We start from the raw sequence: 20,588 nt of genomic DNA, 5'->3' as shown, positions 1-20,588 counted from the left end.
GAAAGCGTGAAATGAGCCTATGGAAAGTATATTGGTTTTCCTATTCCTATTATAACAAGTTACCACAAACTTAGTAAATTAAAATAACATAAACCTATTATTTTAGTTTTGTAGCTCAGAAGTCTGAAAGGCATCTCACTGGATTGAAAACAATGTGTTGGCAGGGCTGAGTTCCTTTCTGAAGCCTTTCTGGAAAAATCCATTTTCTTGCCCACTTTTCTTGGCCATCTTGCATCTTTGAAGCCAGCAAAGGTTGGTTGATTCTGACAGTACATCACAGAGTCACCAACACCGACTCTACTGCCTCCCTCTTCCACATTTGAGGACACATTGAGCTCCACCTGGATAACCTAGGATAATCTCTATTTCAAGGTCAATTGATTAATGACCTTAATTCCCCCTCTACCATGTAACTGAACATATTCAGTGGTTCTGGGAATTAATAGGTGAGCATCTTTGGGAAGCCATGACACAGACAGCAGAGAACATCTTACTCTAGAACTGGTTTGGTTCAGTGGGGGATGGAAACAATCACCCATGTTTTTCTTTATGTTTACACTATATTTTTTGCAAAAGGGAGTGGGTGAGTTTATGTAAAATTAGTTGGTTTCACGTATTTATACTTCACAGTATGTATATGCCACAGTATAAATGACAAACTAAAATAGCACAAGTTTAGAGTGATGGGCAGACTTGGGAGTGAAGAGATGTAGATTCTACCAGTTGTATCTCTGCCTCTTGTGAACCCCAGCTTCCTCTTATAAAATGAGTCGGTTATATCAAATCAATTGAAATTTCCTTTTTGCTCCTTAATATATTTCAACAAATAATACACTGATTTTTGGGATCATTAATGTAAAGAATTATTAATGTATTAGTTTGCCTCAGGGAGAAGTATTCCATGTCATCAGTGATCTGTCACATAGGCTTGTACCAGAGCACATCGTATTTGAGGATTCCTTAGCCTGGCTCCATCAAGCCGCTTGTCTCAGGGTTTTCATCTAAATAGGAAAATAGTTCCAAGGCCTCCACTGATCTCTTTTAAGGATATAAAACTATTTCTGTTCTGTCAGTGACTATTTTTCCAATTTCTCTTCCCACTTTCTTTTTAATTTCAAGTGGATTTCAGCATGGAATTTTATCATGGACTATTGGAATGATTTGTGAAATTTAGCCAAGAAAAAGTGTTAGTGGACTCAAAATAGGCACTCATTAGTATCTATCCAGAATGGAAAAAAGTTTTCATTTCAAATTCCAGCTGCACAGTTTAAGTGGTTACCTCGAGAACAGAGATGAGTCCAGCCAAACCGGGGGATTGGTTGAAGGGGGCATTTGTAGCATGTCTGCTTAGTATTTACTGATCCTGGTGTAAGTGGCAGTTGAAGTTATGGGTTTAGAGAGGTCACTTAGGAAGAGTATATAAAGATCTTCCTCAACCTACAATGGGGTTATGCACCCAGTACCCACTGTAAGTTGAAAATACCCTAAGTCGAAAATACATTTAATACATCTAACCTACCGAAGGTCATAGCTTAGCCTAGCCTACTTAAACGTGCTCAGAACACTTACGTCAGCCACTGTTGGGCAAAATCATCTGATTGGGCAAAGCCAAGTTTTATCATCAAATGTTGAATAGCTCATGTAATTTACTGAATACTGTTCCAAAAGTGAAAAACAGAATGGCTGTACGCATACGGAATGGTTGTAAAGTCTATCAGTTTTTTACCCTCATGATCATGTGGCTGACTCAGGGCTGGAGAGAGTATCATGCTGCAAATGATGAGAAGCCCTACCCAGTTTCTGTCCTCGTAATAATAGCTACCACTGAAGGCCTGGCCTGAGCTGAAAGCTCTATATGAGTTATTTACACTGTGTACAAGTTCTATATGCTATTACTAATTGTACAAAATTAATTAATTTGTACCAAAAATTAATTATACAAAATATTAAATAATATTTAACATAAAATGTTAGGTGAGCTGACATGGGTTGTGAAAGAATTCACAGAAGTATTAACAAGGGCAGAAAAGAAAGTTTTTATTCACTTTCCAAGGGAGGAGAGGGGCCAAACGCCTAGAGTGGTGTTGGCCCTGAAGGGTGGGGGCGGGGTGAGTCTTTTATTGTGCTTTAAAGGGCAAGGTGCTGGAAAGAGGGAGGGGGTTCACATCTGTTTTGGTCCACGGTTTTATGTGGGCTGGCTGTGCTTCTACAGGATGTGGTTTTTCTGAGAATCTGTAACCTTTTGTTTTCAGTAATTTTCTAGTCCTTAGATGTCTGAAAGAGACTTGATGGTGGCCCTTGACAGGCGTTATCCTATTCTGAACAATGTTAGATGGGTTTACATAAAGTGTGTGCAATTTATATATAAATACAAATTTTGGGCAAATTTTTATACTGGTGTAGGCTATTCTGTTTCTTTAGTCCAGAACCTCCCCAATTTTCAAGCATTTTGGTTTACTTTAGCCCATTTACATTTAATGTAATTATTGATATGTTTGGAGCTTACGTGTACCATTTTACTTTTTGTTTTCTGTTTATCTTGTTATTTCTCTATTTTCTATGTTTTGCCTTCCTGTGGGCTACCTGAATATTTTTTTAAAATTCCATTTTGGTTTATCTATAGTATTTTGAGTGTATCTCTTTGTACAGCTTTTTTTTTTTAGTGGTTGTTGTAGGTATTACATTATATACACATACATTTTCATTGTCTAAGAGGGTCAATATTTTACCACTTTGAGTGAACTGTAGAAATCTTGCCTCCCTGTATGCCTTCCTTTACCCTCCTCTGCTTATAATTGTTTTAAATACTTCTCTACACACATTTACAGCCATATCAGAGAGTATTAGATAATTTTTGCTTTAACTGTCAAACATACTTAGGAAGTTCAAAAGAAAAAGGAAGATGTATTTTATCAGCCCATATTTCCCCCTTTCCATTGTTTTCTTCTTCTTGCTGTTCCAAAGTTCCTTCTTTCATCATTTTCTTTCTGTTTAGAGAACTTCCTTTAGCCATTCTTTTCAGGAAGATCTGCTGGTGACAAACTCTTGTTTTCCTTCATCCAATGTCTTTATTTCCCTTTCATTCCTGAGAGATAAAATTACTATATGAAAATCAGTATTGACAGTTCTTTTCTTTCAGTACTTAAAGAGTATTGTGCCACTTCTTTCTGGCTTTCATGTTTTCTGCTATTTGTACTGTTTTTCCCCTATAGATAAGTTGTTTCTCTTGCTGCTTTCAGGATTTTTTTCTTTGTCTTTATTTTCAAATATTTGACTATGATGTGTCTTGGTGTGGATTTCTTTGGGTTTATCTTGGTTGGAATTTGCTTGCCTTTTTGAATCTTTAGGCTTATGTCTTCTGCCAAATTTGGGAAGTTTTCAGCCATTATTTCTTTTAGGATTCAGATGACATGAATATTAGGCCTTTTGTTATACTCCTGCAGGACCCTGAGAATCTGATAGGTATTTTGTGTTGTTTGTTTGTTTGTTGTTGTCTCTTTTCTCTCTGTTGTTCAGATTGAGTCATTTCTATTGTTCTGTCTTCAAGTTCACAGATTGTTTTCCTCTGCTGTTGAGCCCTTCCATTAAGTTTTAAAATTTTGGTTATTATAATTTTCAGTTCTGAAATTTCCTTTTGGTTCTGCTATACATTTTGATTCTTTGCTAAGACTTTTTATTTCTTTGCTGAGGTTTTTTCAGTTGTTTTAAGCATGTCTATAATTGCTCATTGAAGCATTTTTATGACAACTGCTTGAAACTCTTTGTCAGATAATTCTAATATCTCTGGCCTTTTCATCTGGCATCTGCTGATTGTCTTTTTTATTCGGGTTGAGATTTTCCTGATTCTTAGTATGATGAATGATTTTCAATTGAAACAGGACATTTTAGGTATTAGAGGCTCTGGATCTTATTTAAATCTTCTGTCTTAGCTGGATTTCTGTGATACTACTCCAGCAGGTAAAAGGTGGAGGTACTGAATTACTGGCAGGTAGGGGCAGAAGTAAAGATCTCCCCCTCAACTTGTGTTGACTCCCAAGCAGGGGAGGGGGTCCCCATAATTGCCTGGTGAAGGATGGAATTCTGGCTCCCCACAAGGCCTCCACTGATATCACCCTGTCTGAGAGGAGTAGGGGTGTCTTGTTACTACTTTCCGTGTAGTCTCCACTGACACTACCCCTGTATGGAAAGGAGGGAGTGCTTTGTTACTGTTGGATGAGGGAGGACGTCCAGGCTCCCCATCTGGTTGCCACTAACTCTGTGGGGTGGGGGGAAAATGAGGGTCTTAAACTGCTAAGTGGGGATGAAAGTTCCAGTTCCTCCTCGGTCTTCTCTAACTTTACTCTGGCACAGGTTTGGTCACCTTGTTACAGCCAGGCATGTGTGGAAGTCTAGACTCCCCACTTGGGGCCATAGCTTTTTCTGTGGTGTTTGACTGTAGAAGAGGGATTATTGTCTAAATGTTTTCTGCCATGCTAGGCTGTCTGTTTCCTAGTCCTCTGGCTGGACAGAATAGGTTTTTGTTGGGTTAAAAAAAATCACATAAAAAATATGTGATTGCATTATCACATATACGGTTTGAAAAGCTAACCCTGGCTGCAGACTACAGCTTGGAAAAGAATTTGGAGGAAAAGCGAAAATGGTTACAGGTCACCAAGTAGGGAGGATACTGTAGAGCATAGGTGAATGGAGGTGGTGATAGAGATAGAGACAAGTTGAGAAATATTTAGAAAAGGGGACAAAAATTGGTGGTGGATCTTGTATGGAATGACACAGAGCTAAAGCTATAGATTTTGTATTGCATGAGTGGTTGGATGGTGGTCTCTAGAGTTAGGATTATCAGATTAATTTTGTTTTGGAAATACTGTACTGAGTGGTACCTTTAAAATATTTAAATGAAGATGTCATATAGGTAAAGGTGTGAAGCTCAGTAGAGGTCTTGGCAAGACACTGAACTTTGTATCATGGCACACAGATAATAATTGAAGCCGTGGGCAAGGATGAGTTTTTATTTTTATTTTTTCCAGTTTTATTGAGGTATAATTGGTGAATAAAATTGTATATAGTGCTCACTTTGGCAGCACATATACTAAAATTGGAATGATACAGAGAAGATTAGCATGGCCCCTGCACAAGGATGTCACATAAATTTATGAAGTGTTCTATATTTTTAAAAATTGTATAGAATTAAAATGTACGGTGTGATGATTTCATATACACATACATTGTGAAATGATTACCACAATCAAGTTAACACATCTGCTGCCTCACATAGTTACCTTTTTCTTTTTTTAGTATGAACTTTTCTAAGGAGATAGTATATAGTGAGAAAAGAATCTAAAACAAAGTTAGAGGAATTTGGTGGCTAAATGGAAGCATATGCATCTGCAAAGGACACACAAGGCTTTAACTCCTAGATGGTGGGAATCATGATTTTTATATTCATCCTAAACTCCTAGTAAAATAACTGGTGTGGAAGAGGGACTCAATAAATATTTGATAAATGAAAAAAGTAAGGAGTAGAGCAACCAGAGAGTTAGACTATGAAACAGGTACACACAGTATCATGGAGCCAAAGGAAGAGAGTGTTTTAAGTAGGACAGAGTTGTAAATAATGTCCATTGCTTCTGAGAAGCAAGTTAAGATGAAGATTGAAACATATCCACTGACATGTTTCAGCAAGCTGGAAGTCATTGGTTACCCTGGTGTGAGCTGTTTGACTGGAAGGATGGGAACAGAAGTCTTGGTTTATAAGCCTTTGTCAGCCTTTGTTTTGAGTTTTTAGCCTATTGGTCAATTTTTTCCTTAATGTAACTGAGAGCAATTTATGTGTTAATAGTAAAAACATTTCCTATCCCTTTCTTCTCGAAGTCCTAACAAGGACAACAAGAAAAGAAACAGAAATGCAAACATCATCTCTGATAAAACTTACAGGACAATTAACAGCCACAATTTATAAGAACTGAAAACCAGCAGAATGGTTAATGACATAACATAAAGGAGAAAAACTTACTCCAGTAGCTGTGCACGTCTGGGGGCAGGGATAGTGGTACCAAATAGAAGTAAGCCAATGGTCTTACAGAACCCTGGCAAGGCTCAAGGACTGTAGACACAAGGCACGTGAAGATTGGGTTGGAGGAGGAGTGATGATGGTGGGGAGACAGGTGACTGGAAACAGGTTCATATCCTCCCTTATTGCATCAGGAGAGAGTAGGTTTATTGTCTAGAAAAACTGAACCAGAGAGGCACTGGACAGTTGGGGACAACTGTTATGGAAGAAGATACGAGTGAGATGCTATTCAAAAAACAGGACAATCAAGTGAAAGCCTATAAAATAAATGGAGAGATGTCCAACCTCTTACCCTGGCCAGCTCCAAAGCGCCAGCAGTGAGGATTATGCTTGCCAAGCAGGAGACGGGAAGATTCTTCTGAAGACTCAGAGCTGTCTCAGAGACAGCACCTGGAGATAAGTTTTAACAAAATAGCTATCATGCCACTCAATCATCCTACTGTGAGGTACATGATTCTACAAAAAATCTTTCAATGCACATAGAGTTTTCTGATTGTCTTGGTGTCTAACTCCAATGTATGAACAGAAAGCAAAGAATCACCAGACATTTGAGGAAAATCTCTATCAAATAAGACTCAAGTAAAGAAACAGTAAAAGCAGAATTCAGAGGAAACAGACAATATGAGGAGTAGAAGAAAACTTTAAGAAACTGTAATTAATATATTCTGAGGGAAAAAGAATACATATTGCATCTTTCAAACAAGAACGGGATGCTATTAAATAAAGAGTCAACCATAAGATAAAAAGAAATATTGGTCCTTGTAAATTTAGTTGATAATAAGTTCAATAGAAGATGAAGAACTCCACCATAAAACAGAGCAAAAATGCAAAGAGATGGTTAATAGGTGAGAAAAAATTCAACACAAATTTCAAAGAAAACAGAATATACTGGGAAAGAAATTATCAATGGAACACTATAACATATGTCCCAGAATTTAAGGATGATCCTCCATGTTGAAAGTGTCCAGTTATTATCCAAAGGCTCACACTTAACATTGCAGGGTCCGGTGCAGGAATACAAATGGAGGCCTGCACACATATCTCTAAATATTCACAAGTTACAAACCAAGATAGACCCTAGGTTCAGGTCAAATTTCCCATGTTGTCTGGCTCCCGAAGCCTGTTCCTTGGAGACTGCCTTTTAGACCAAGCCTAGAGACCAAGGGAGCCATGAGTTCCCCTGGATGGACACTGTCCCTGCAAGCTGGGAGAAGGGAGCGGGCAGGATGTCTGCTGGAACAGGAGGTTGGAAGCTGGTCGGGCCCAGGACTGACCTGGTCAAGCTCCTGTGGGAACCTGCTGGGCAAGTTTTCCTCCCCCTTGCCTCAGTTCTGATTTAGGATTTCCAGGAATTTTTAAGCACCTCCCCAAACTATACCACTGAGCACAGGAGTGATTGGGAGTGTAGTTACAGTGTGGGGGTGGGAGAACCTGTCTGCCTTCATGCTTTTGATTGATTTGAGGTGACTAAATTTAAGCAAAAGTAGCCTTTTTTTTTTTTTTTGTCTGATGCCCCAGGGCAGAAGTTGTGAACTTATTCTGAACCTTTACACATTCTCAATCCTGCATACTCAGGCCTTGGGGACCCCATGTTCAATTGTGCCCCTCTCCCACAATTCCTGTTTTTTTAATTTACTTGCTGAACTTTAAAAATATTTTCTAATGAAAGTGAAAGAAAAAAACAATGCCTTTGTTTTGATGTTTGTGTGGGGCCTCTTTTAAAGTGCAGGCCCCAGGACAGAAGACCCTCTGGGAATACTGAGTGCCCAGTACAAGAAATAGAAAAAAGATCCACATCAACATATATCTAATTAAATGTTAGGGATAAAAAGATGATTCTGAAGTTCTCAGTGAGAAAAGCAGTCATATGCAAAGAATTGAGAATCAGAATGATAGTGGAACAACAGTGGAAGTCAGGAATTGTGTTGTAAAAATTCTTAGTAAAAATAATTTTAACTTAGAATCTTATATCCAGTCAGATTATGAATTGACATTCTCAGACATAAAAATCTCTAAATATTTTGCCTCTCATGCACTCATTCGTAATAAGATATGGTAGGATGTACTTCAAACAAAGAAGAAAACCAAGAAAGGCTTTCTTTAACCCAGGACGTACATCATCCTACTTAAGAAGGAGAAAAGGGAATTTCCAGGACAAAAGCAAATTATCTGACTGTTTGAGGGTGAAAAACATTGTGTTGAGAGAGATTTAACAGGTCTGTTGGAGGTTGCAGGAAGACTGAGACGTGAAAGGAAACCAAGCAAATGAAGAAAAAGATGATTATTAACTCCAGGAAAACAAAAAGGTTTTCAAGGAAGGAAATGTAAGTGTAATTTAACTCTACAGAGTAGAGTTGACCTTGGTGATTATATGATCCACCTATAAACAAAATCTTTCTCTTTTTAATAATAGTCACTACCGAAGACTCTTGAGCAGTTGGAGATGGAAACCTCACTGCAGGGCTTACTAGGAGGAAGCAGACCCATCCCTGTCATTCAGCCCACCTCCATCCAGGTTAGAAACAATTTGGGGAGAGTGAAGTTGTTATCAGAAGCCAAGTGGGAAGTGAAGGACTGGAGGTAGAAGACTTTTTCTTCTCCTCCCTCTTGGTGCTTTCCCCTCTGTGAAACCAAATGGGAGGATCCAAGAGACTCGCCTGTAAAGGATGGGTCCTCTTCATAGGGCTAAGGCACCTGGCTTCTCCCAAAGCAAGTGATGAGAAAGAGAGAGAGAGGGAGAGAGAGACTGAGATTGAAGAACAAGAGAGAGTGACCAAGGCGAAGCCACAATGTCCTTCGTAACTCAATCTTACAAGTGACATACTGCCATTTCTGCCATCAGTGTGCCATCAGTCACACAGGCCAATCCTGATATAATCTGGTAGGGGATTACACAAGACCGTGACGACCAAGACGCAGGGATCTTGAATGCTGGCTATCTGACAGTGAAGACTAGTAATTTTTTTTTAAAAAAGCATGCCTTTTTAGATATCACACCAAAAATACAATACATGAAAGAAATAGTTAATAAGCCAGATTCTTTAAAATTAAAAACTCTTGCTCTGTAAAAGAGACAGTTAAGAGAGTTGGAAGAGGAGTCATAGACTGGGAGAAATATTTGCAAAAGACACATCTGATAAAGGACTGTAATCCAAAATATAACAAAGAATTCTTAAAACTCAACAATAAGAAAACAACTCGATTAGAAAATGGGCCGAAGACCTTAGCGTGTAACTCACCAAAGGAAACACACCGATGGCAACAAGCATATGAAAAGATCCTCCACATCACACATCACCAGGAAAATGCAATTTAAAACAGCAATGAGACATTACTACATACCTATTAGAATCGTCAAAACCCAGCACACTGACATTTGGTTTAAATGCTGGCGAGGATGTGGAGTAACAGGAACTCTCATTCATTGCTGGTGGGAATTTGAAATCGTACAGCCACTTTGGATCACAGTTTGGCAGTTCCTCATAAAACGAAACACTCTTGCCATTATGATCCAGGAATCACACTCCTCGGTACTTCACCCAAAGGAGGTGAAAGCTTGTGTCCACACAAAAACCTGCACATGGATATTTATAGCTGCTGTATTCGTAATTGCCCAAACTTGGAAGCAACTAAGATGGCTTTTAGCAGGTGAGTGGATAAATATAAACTGTGGTACATCCAGACAATGAGATATTATTCAGTGCTAAAAAGAAATTAGCTTTCAAGCCACAAAAAGACACTGAGGAAACTTCGGTGCATACTACTAAGTGAAAGAAGTCAATTTGAAAAGGCTACATACTGTGTGCTTCCAACTATATGACATTCTAGAAAAGGCAAAATTATGGAGACAATAAAAAGATCAGTGGCTTCCATGGCTGTGGGGGTAGGCAAGGAGATGAACAGGTAGAGCACAAGGAGTTTCAGGACAGTGAAAATGCTCTGTATGAGGTTATAATGATGAATGCATGTCATTATCCATTTGCTCAAACCCACAGAATATACAACACCAAGAGGGAACCTGAAGGTGAAGTATGGACTTCAGATGACTATGATATGTCAATGTGGTTCATCAATTGAAATAAATATACCACTCTTGTGAGTGATACTGATAATGGGAAAGGTTATGCATCTGTGGGGACCTGAGTACACGAGAAATCTCTGTACCCTCCTCTCAATTTTGTTATAAACCTAGAACTGCTCTAACAAGTATTAGGTCTTTTAAAAAAAATCTACCAGAAGAAAAATTTTTTTAAAAAGCAAATTAACGAGATGGACGGTTTTTGTGTATTCAGAGAAGGCTTCAAAGTGGTGAAATTTGAGCTGATTTGAATAAAGTGAGGAAGCATGATTGATAAAGGTAGGAACAAGCTTGGTATGTTGCAGGAATACCAGGAAGATCAGTGGGTCTAGAATGGAGTATAGAATTAAGTAGAGAAGTCAGCAAGTTCAGAGACAGCCAATCATGTAGGGTGTTGGCCATAGTAACAAATTTGGATTTTGTTCTGATGGAATAAAATGGTGGTAATACATTGGAAATTTTGGAATGGAAGAATAATGTGATCTTAAAATGAATGGGGGTGGAGAATAGACTTTTGGAGCAAGAGTGGAATTGGTATGGGAGTAAGCTAGCAAAATCCTTGACTAGCCAATGTGGGTTGAAATTCAGAGTAGAAGTAAAAGGAGGAAAAAGGCTTCAACTATAATGGGAGAGAAACCAGAAAATAGGGCTAGAATTGCCTGTGGGTTAGTCACAGATTATCATCATGCAGCACGTCTCATGGTTAGTCACCTTGGTGGCTGTTAAGGTGAGACAGCTCTTTTCTGATTTCCTTGAACTTCTCAGTAAAAATTTTGAGGCCATCAGCAGGGGTTAGAAGGTCAATAGTAGAAGCAGGGTTCAGTATTTCCTAATACTGAACCGTGCTTGCAATCCTCTTTCAACGTGATATATTATTCTTCTAACACAGTGTTGACTAGTTAGATGTTAACTGAAAATTTTTCCTAATGAAATATCTTTGCAGGTCTACATATTTTTTTTTGTGAACCTCACAGAACGAATTTAGAAACTTGTTAATCTTATCTATATTTTAGAACAATTTAAGTAAGAATTATGTTTTTTAACGATATAAAAATTTATATATCAAAATTTGCTATGTCCATTGATGGTGGAGGTTATAGTGATAGGTTGTTGCAGCTGTTTTCCTATAACTTCCATTTCTTTCATGGTTATTTTCTATTCAACTTTTCCTAAGCTTCTTGAGTTAAATTTGGTAATTAACATTATCTTACAATAATGTCAATTTCATTGAAAATTTTATATCAAAATAGCATTTTACGTTATCCTATTCCTTTTTTAATTTTTTAATGCCAGTTTTAAAAGATTATTTTAATCTTACAGAAAAGTTGCAAAATTAGTATAGAGAGTTCCTGTATACTCTTCCCCCAGCTTCCCCTTAGGTTAGCATCTTACATAACCGTAGACCATTTGTCAACACTAAGAAATCAACCTCAGCTCAACGTTACTAACTAAAGTACAGAACTTACTTGGATTTCACCAGGTTTTTCCAGTGATGTCCTTTTTCTGTCCCAGGATCTCCTTCAGGATTCCACATTACACTTAGTCATCATGGCTCCTTAGTCCTCAGTCTTTCTTGTCTCTCATGACCTTGACATGACAGAGTACTGATCAGTTATTCTGTAGAATGTTTCTCAATTTGGGGTTTTCTGATACATGCTTATGATTGGATTGAGGTTGTGCATTACTGGGAAGTGCCATTGGCTGTGCTTTTCTTAGCGCATCATATCAGGGGCACATTATGTCAGTATGTATTATTGGTCATGTTAACCTTCACTTCTTGGCTAAGGTGATATCTACCAGGACTCTCTACTGTAAACTTACTGTTGCTCCCGTTATAAATATTAAATAGTTGTGGGAGATACTTTAAGACTATACAGATATCCTATTTATACACTGATGGATCTTGCCTGTGGTTAAATATTAGTGTGGTGTTCTAATATATTAAGTGGAATTTTTCTGCAAGGAAAAGTGACCATTTTTCCATTCACTCATTCATCCATTCATTCATTAATCTTACGATGGACCTAAGAATACGTATTTTATTCTTTGGGTTACAATCCAGTACTATCATTATTTATTGCGTAGCTCAAGTTCTTACTGGCCATTGAGTGCTCTTTGAGATACCTTTTGACATGTTCCATCTCTTTTTCTTTCAAGCAGTTCCTTACTTTCTGACACCCAAGATGTTCTAGCCCTGGAAACAACCATTTCTCCAAGGACCCCTGGTTCCCTTTACTGAAGAATGGCATTTAGAAACCAAGATCTAGCAGCTAGGTGGTGTGTTCATGGCTACTAACCTGTCACTGATTCTAGCCCCTCTCACTGAATAGAGCTAGAAAATACATGTACATATGCTAACTCATACACACATATGTGCATTTATTTCTGTATCTGTTTGTGTATGCATATGCACACACACACACACACACACACACACATAAGTGAGAACATGAGTACATACTGATAATTCAATTCCAGTCCAGCAACTCAAAGTTTATTCTAGCCTTCTCCATTTCCTTCTTTTTCTTTTACCTACAATGAGAAACCTACTTCACAACTACAATATGTTTACATATTTGTTCAACTCTACTATACCAATAAATTAGTTTCAGAGATACTGACTTACCTGTCAAAAAAGATTTATAATCACAGAACAATGTTTGTGTGTAGCTCTTTTTGTCTTTTGCCTTCACATTATCTGGTCAAAATCCTCTTTGCCAAGGTTATCTAGGTCGGGACCTTTGTTTCTGTTCTGTCAGCATGGTTATATGGTTCATTTGTACTCAGTTACGGTCATCTGTCTCAACTTGCATTTCATCTTAGATTCCCCCCACACCCTGGTTAATTGTGCCTTTATTTACATACAATAAAGTTCACGTTACAGTGTACAGTTCTATGGTTTTTGACAAATGCATAGAATTGTATGCCTACTGCCACAGTTCCATGTAGCAGTGGTCCTCAACATTTTTGGCGCCAGGGACCGGTTTTGTGGAAGACAATTTTTCCACAGACTGGGGACAGGATGGTTTCTGGATGATTCAAGCGCATTACATTCAAGCGCATTACATTACATTTATTGTGCGCTTTATTATTACACTGTAATATATAATGAAATAATTATACAACTCACCATAATGCTGACAAGAGGCAGAGCTCAGGAGGTAATACGAGTGATGGGGAGCAGCTGTTAATATGGATGAAGACAAACACATGTTTGTCTCAGGAGCAAAGAACTAAGACTCAATATGACTAGTATGTGGATGAATAGGAGTGATGCGAAATGAAGCTAAGGATAGGAGGGAAGTTGGTAGTTGAGAAGCAGGTTCTGGGAGAAAGGGACTGTCTGAAAGGTGACCAGAGATCAAAGTGACAGGGGAGCCTTCTATCCCCACGATGCTCTATCCTTGTGCCATTCCTTACAGGTGTAAACAACTCAAGCTCAAACTCAGTTGAGTTTCCGAGACCATCTCCTGGACGACCTGGAGGGCCACCACCTAGACCCCCTCCTAATGGTGAAAACCAAGGTGATGGACCTCAGCAGGGACCCCCTGCACAAGATGGTCAACCTCAGCAGAGACACACTTCTACAAGAGGGTCAACCTCAGCAGAAACCACCCCCACCAAGAGGTCATCGTCATCGCCATTCTCCCCCACCTCGTCCTGGGAAGAATCAGGGAACACCATCCCCAGGACGTGGACCAGAAAGACCTCCCCAGGGCCCACCACCCCAGTGTGGACCTCCCCAAGGCCCACCACCCCAGTAATCTGGAATGACAGGTATGATTCAAGCTCACTCTCCATCAAGGGCCCTAACCCCTGCAGGTCTCAAACTTCACTGTGTCACTGAATCAACTGGAAACATATTGAAATTGCATAGTCCTGGACCCCAGTTCTAATGATTTCTATTCAGGTGTTCTGGAATAGCACAGCAAGATCCTTTATTTTTTAACAAGCTATCTAAGGGGGTTCTGATTATGAGAAAGACAGCCCATAAATTACCTTTTTCCCTATGATTACCTGTCTTAAAGTGGGCTGGCAATGAGGAACAGATCACTGTTCTCTCTTGGTCCTCTCCTCTCTTCCTCCTCAGGCTCAATGATTTTTCACCTGACCAGGCCTCTCAGGGCCCATGTCCCTGCTAAATGATACTGTAATTTTATGCTGCTAAATGTTTCGTAGTTTAAAAAATATTGCTTATATAGGCTCAAGTTAGAAAAACACTAAACAAAAAGTATGAGGCTAACTTTTAAAGGCATATCATAGCCTGCCTCCCCACTTCCTTCCCCAAAAGCCACCACAGTTAACTCTTTTGAACATCCTCTCGGAAATATTTGTGTCTATATAAATATATATAATCTTTTTTATCCACAAATGGTATCATATTTTATATTCAGATCTATATGCTGCTCATTTCAAATAATGTATTTCTTAGAAAACTTCCATATTAGTTCATAGAGCTATGTGGATCTATTTGATCCTGGTTTTTGTTTTTGTTTCTGTTTTACCACTGTATACTATCCATTGTCTGGCTGTGTCATGATTACTTTAACCGACCCCTATCAATGGACATGTAGGCTGGTTTCATTTTTTTGCTATTATAGGAAATGTACAGTAACCGTCGTTGTAAATACATATTTGAACATTACTTACAGCAATCAAGAGATAACCTCAGAAGAATCTTTTTCATTCATCTTGTAAGAAACAATTTAGAGCCCATTATGTTAGGTGCATATAAACCATAAACAAAAAAATTAGGAAGGAAAGGGGAGAATGAGGAAGAAGAGAGAGAGAAATATTGAGCTCTCACCTACTTCCCTTCAATTAGTAGCAAGGATTAGAAACTCCCTGCAAACTTTTCTGGTTTTTCAGAAAATCAGTAAGAAGATTCCAGTCCTTCAGAAAGCCATGACACTGGAACAAGGCAGTCCATCTTCAATTTACCAATGAAATAATCAGCATCCAATTTCTAAGTGCCATGTCTCATTCTGGGTGTTTGTGAATCTGAAATTTGAGGGCCATGAACCCAGCATAGGAACATCCAAGACCCCTTCTCATTGATGCTTCCAGCAGGCTTCCTCCTGGACCACTTTTCTAGAAAACATTTTCCCTTTGTTCTTTGCTTGCGGACAGGAACAGCTCTCTCCTTTTCTACCTGCTGTTGCTTCCTCCCTCCTTCTGACACCTTTAATTCACAAACCAGCTGCCAGGTGAAAGAGCTCCACTGTTTTTTGCCTTCCCTGGATTCTATAAAACTAGTGCAATGTTTTTATTATTTTCACACCTTTTTTGAGTTTCAGTAATTTTAGCAAACAAGGAAAATATTGCAAAGGTGAAGAAGCTGCACAGGGTGAAGAAATCCTTAAAATACAAAAAATAAATGCTGGAGAGGCCAGCAAGAGTCTCCCCCACTGACGGGAGGCCCAGACAGTTTTTAAGAGCTTGACCTCAACATTGCTAATTATTAGAGAAATACAAATCAAAACTGCAATGAGGTTATCACCTCCCACTAGTCAGAATGACCATTATCAAAAAGTCTACAGATAATAAATGCTGGAGAGGGTGTGGAGAAGAGGGAACCCTGGTACACTACTGGTGGGAATGAAACTGGTACAGCCACTATGGAGGACAGTATGATGGTTCCTTAAAAAACTGGAAGTAGAGCTACCATATGATCCACCAATCCCATTCCAGGGTATATAGCAAAGAAAACCATAATTCGAAAAGATACATGTACCCCAATGTTCATGACAGCACTATTTACAATAGCCAAGACATGGAAGCAACATAAATGCCCATCGACAGATGAATGGATAAAGAAGATGTGGTACATATATACAATGGAATATTACTCAGTCATAAAAAAGAATGAAATAATGCCATTTGCAGCTACATGGATGGACCTAGTGATTATCATACTAAGTGAAGTAAGTCAGACAGAGAAAGACAAATATCACAAAATATCACTTATATGTGGAATCTAAAAAATGATATAATGAACTTATTTACAAAACAGAAATAGACTCACAGACTTAGGAAACAAACTTATGGTTACCAAAAGGGAAAGGTTGGGGCGAGGGATAAATTAGGAACTTGGGATTAACAAACACACACTACTATATATACTGTATATAACATCGATAATCAACAAGGACATACTGTATAGCACAAGGAACTCTACTCAATACTCTGTAATGACCTATATGGGAAAAGAATCTGAAAAGGAATAGATACATGTATATGTATATCTGAATCACTTTGCTGTACACCTGAAACTAACACAACATTGTAAATCAACTATACTCCAATATAAAATAAAAATTAAAAACAAACCAAATAAAAATAAAATCCCAAAATAACTGATCTTCTTGCTAAGGACATAAATGTGGTTCTAGGTCCCTATTACCTGGAGCTCACTATACCCCATTTCCCCTTTTTAATTTCTGCTAATTTTCTCCCTCCCTAGATGCCCCACCATTCTTTAACAAACACGAGTATATTTCATAAAGGAAGCAGCATGCTGTATTCTATAAAACAAGTAATTTGGACAAGTCATATCAGGTGAAACTTTTCTAAGACTAGAGAGGGCAGACCATCAAACCTATCGGGATAGGAAATCAATCTATCACATTAAGAGAAAATCTCAAATTAAGAGATTTTCCACCAGAAGGTGGAAGATTGGTTGCAACAAGGTTACATTCTGCCCCTTTTGGAGCCTGTTTTTCTGTCACAGTCCAAAGTATTTGAGGTGTTTGGGGTGGGGGGTAAAAAGAAAAGTAGATATTCCACGTCATTTTCTTCCAACTTGGCTTTAAGTGGGTACTCTGGGCTTTATGCCATTTTCAGTAGGAATACTACATAAGAGCGTTCTAGTCAGAGCTCAGTAGAATATATACAATTGACAAAAGGTCTTACCAAGACTCGCAGAAAGTGCCGGATGTGGTGATGTCGCGCTCTCCAGGGCTGGGCCTAGGCCGACGTTCCCGGGGAACCAGGCCGCTCTCCTCATTCTGCCCACGGACCCCTGGCCTCTCCTGCCCGCCCAGCGGTGGTGCGTGGAAGACGGGGTGCGGAGCCCGGGACCGCCTTTGGTCTCCCGCCCCTGCCTCTCAAACCGCGGGGACTCTCTAGCCTCGACGCCTCGGTGCGTGTCTCGCGAGAAGCCTCCCCACCCAGGTGGGGGAAGGGCGGGGGTGTCCCGCCGCCGCCGCCGCCGCCGCCGCCGCGCTGCGTGCCCACCTCAGTGCGTGGGCGCGTCTCGCCCCGCCCTCAGCGGTGCCCTTGCAGCGCTGCAGGTCGCCCCTCACTGGCCCGAGCTGTGGCGTCGTTTCCCGTTGCCTGCGAGGCCCTCGGGTCCCCACCGCGATGGTGCGTCCGTCGTCGAGCAACTCTCTCAGGACGTCGAGAGGGTAAGGGAGGCGCCCCTGTCCCCGTCTCGTGGGGCAGGTGCCTCGTCGTGGTCGTCCTCGCCGCGTGCGGGGGGAACTGACGTAGCCGGGCGCGCGCCGTGTGTTAGCCTGGGTTGCACGCGGGCATGTGAGCCATCGTGGCGGGCCTGGCGACGCGAGGCGGGCTTGGTCAGACATTTCAGATCCAGCCCACGCCCACGCCACGGTCCCGCCACGCCCCGCCCCGCCCCGGCAAGGCAGACTGAGGAGCCTGAGGCAGCGCAGGCATTTCACTGCCTTGACGGCGAAGGCGCACGTCAGCCCAGCTGTGGCCCATACCGCAGACCCCCAGCCCAGCCGCGAGCTAGCCTCTCGAAGAGCCTCCGTGGGTCCGAAGGGGAGACGATGGTGGGGGACGACGCGCCCTCGGGGAGAAAACCTCTTTTAGCGATCGGGGAGGACCTTGCCTCCACGCCTCCAAAGCCCGCTGTGCTGCAGCCTGTGTGCAGAACCTCTCACCCCCGTGTGAGGGGGGCGCCGTATTTTTTTTTAAGTTAGACAAAAAATTAAAAAGATAATAGAAAAAGAAAAAAAAAAGACTTGCCAAAATTAAATGAAATGCATGTCTATTTTGAGAAGAAACAGAGAATATAGTTATCAATTTGTGGACGGAAAGCTGAAGGTTCCATTACACTGGGTAGTTACCAAAATCAGGATCGGAAATAGTCTCAGTTCAAAGCTACAATCAATCGTGGGTGAAGTTCTTTATTAGATTTAAACATGAATAACTCAAGAAGCAGTTTAACAAAACCTATTTGTTTCAGTTAACTGTTAGTTCAGTATGAGTTAATAGTGTGAGCTAGTAGGTAAGAAAATAAAATCATACTCAGCATTCATTGAGACGTATAGTGAGTAGACCTGGAGTTAGGATGAATCTGGCCCTGAAGGAATGTTCCTCAGATCCCCTCTTTACAGTATATAAGGTTTGCCAGTCCTTTCCAGAGATGTTCATGAATGGGCTCCTTTCCGTCTTAGAGATCTGCTTGGATAGATTCTTATCATTCTGTATGATTTCAAGGTAGGTGGAAGCCCTTGATAAAATCCAAAGATGATTTTTTTCACTTGATGTCAACAATCCCACTGTCCGGTTTCTTTTTCAATACTGATTTTGTTATGCCCATTGTAAAAGTGTTGTTTAACCCAGGAACATGTCCCAACTTTGTAAGAAATGGGAGTGAGTAGAAGTTATCAATGTACCATGACAGAATCAATATCAGAAACAGTATCCCCCAGATGAAACGAAAAGACATCAGAAAGTGCTACCAAAAAAAAGACAAAGTGAATTTTTTCATGTCTTTTTAAAATTTGGAAGATGCATTGTCAGATCTTTTAAAAAAATTAATTTATTTATTTTTGGCTGCGTTGGGTCTTTGTTGTTGAGCGCGGGCTTTCTCTGGTTGTGGCGAGCGGGGGCTACTCTTCCTTGTGGTGCGCGGGCTTCTCACTGCGGTGGCTTCTCTTGTTGTGGAGCACGGGCTCTAGGCATGCAGGCTTCAGTACTTGTGGCTTGCGGGCTCTAGTGCACAGGCTCAGTAGTTGTGGCTCACAGGCTCAGCTGCTCCACGGCATGTGGGATCTTCCTGGACCAGGGCTCGAACCCGTGTCCCCTGCATTGGCAGGCGGATTCTTAACCACCGCACCACCAGGGAAGTCCTGTAATTTGATCTTTTGCCGTAGCAATCTTAACAGTTTTAATTTGGGAGCACTTCATTTCTTAGTTTCATGTGTACTGTTCTTCCCCACAACAATTATTAGGAAGTGGTGAAGGCATTCTCCACTAGGTTTTTACGTGTGCTAATCATTACTCTTCACCCTCTAGGGTAGGTATTATTATTATCTTTATTATATGGGTGAGGAAACTAAGGCTCTGAGAGTTGAAATAGCTTGCTAAAAGTCCAGAGAAAACGGAAAGAGATAAGATTAAACTCATGTCTGAAGAACTCCAATTAGAATACAGCATACCACCTCCTTTATGAAATTCACTCCGATTCTGTTAACAAAGGTGGGGGATCTAGGGAGGAGGAAAATTGAGAAATGCCAAAAAAGGGGAAAAGGGGTATTGTAGGCTTGAGGGAGTAGGGACCTAGAGCCACATTTCTTTTTTATCTTTAACAGGATCAGTTAGTTTGGAAATTTTAATGATTCCCTCAGCCTGTGCAACTTCTTCACATTTGCAATAATTTCCTTATTTCCCTAAAATTACTAGAATCTCAGTAAAAGGTGTGAAAATAATAAAAACATTGCATTAGTGCTGTAGAAAGAGAGAAACAGGCACCTGGCTTATGAATAAAGGTGTCAGGGGAAAGGAGGCAATAGCAGGTAGAAAAGGAGATACACATTCCTGTCCCCAAACAAAGAACGAAGGGAAAGTGTTTTTCTAGGAAGTTGGTCCAGGAGGAAGCCTGCTGGAAGCGTCAATGAGAAGGGGTCTTGGATGTTCCTATGCTGGTTCATGGCTCTCAGATTTCAGACTCACAAACACCCAGAATGAGACATGGGACTTAGAAATTGGATGCTGATTATTTCATTGGTAAATTGAAGATGGACTGCCTTGTTCCAATATCATGGCTTCCTGAAGGACTGGTATCTTCATACTCATGCTCTGAAAAGCAAAAAAGAAAGTTCATAGAAGGTTGGCAGGTGGTTTCTAATCCCTGCAGATCACACTGAAAGGAAGTAGGCAAGAGCCCACAATTTTCTCTCTCTTCTTCCGCCCTCTCCGGTTTCCTTCCAAATTTCTTTTGGTTTACAGTTTTTATGCACCTAACAGATAATGGGCTCTAAATTGTTGCTTACAAGATAGAAAAAGATTCTTCTTAGGTTGCTGTTTAAGGTGTTCAAATATATATTTACAAAAATGGTTACTGCAGTCTGTTTTATTGTAGTGAAAAACTGAAACCAGTCTAAATGCCCATTGATACAGGGCTGGTTAAAGAAATCATGGCACAGCCAGACAATGGAATAGTATACAATTAAAAAGAAAACAAGACCAAATAGA

At 40.2% G+C, this 20,588-nt stretch overlaps 1 non-coding gene across 1 annotated transcript; it reads left to right on the top strand.

Annotated features, from left to right (window-relative positions):
* The first annotated feature begins 5,062 nt into the window (after positions 1-5,062).
* LOC137203077 (U6 spliceosomal RNA) lies at positions 5,063-5,169 on the top strand. The gene has a single exon (XR_010932902.1). It is a non-coding gene; the product is annotated as a U6 spliceosomal RNA (small nuclear RNA).
* Positions 5,170-20,588: the final 15,419 nt, after the last annotated feature.

Source organism: Pseudorca crassidens, chromosome 11 (assembly GCF_039906515.1).
Source record: "Pseudorca crassidens isolate mPseCra1 chromosome 11, mPseCra1.hap1, whole genome shotgun sequence".
NCBI classification, from domain to species: domain Eukaryota; kingdom Metazoa; phylum Chordata; class Mammalia; order Artiodactyla; family Delphinidae; genus Pseudorca; species Pseudorca crassidens.
The sequence above is the reverse complement of the archived record's forward strand: the minus strand, read 5'-3'. Positions and strand labels throughout refer to the sequence as shown.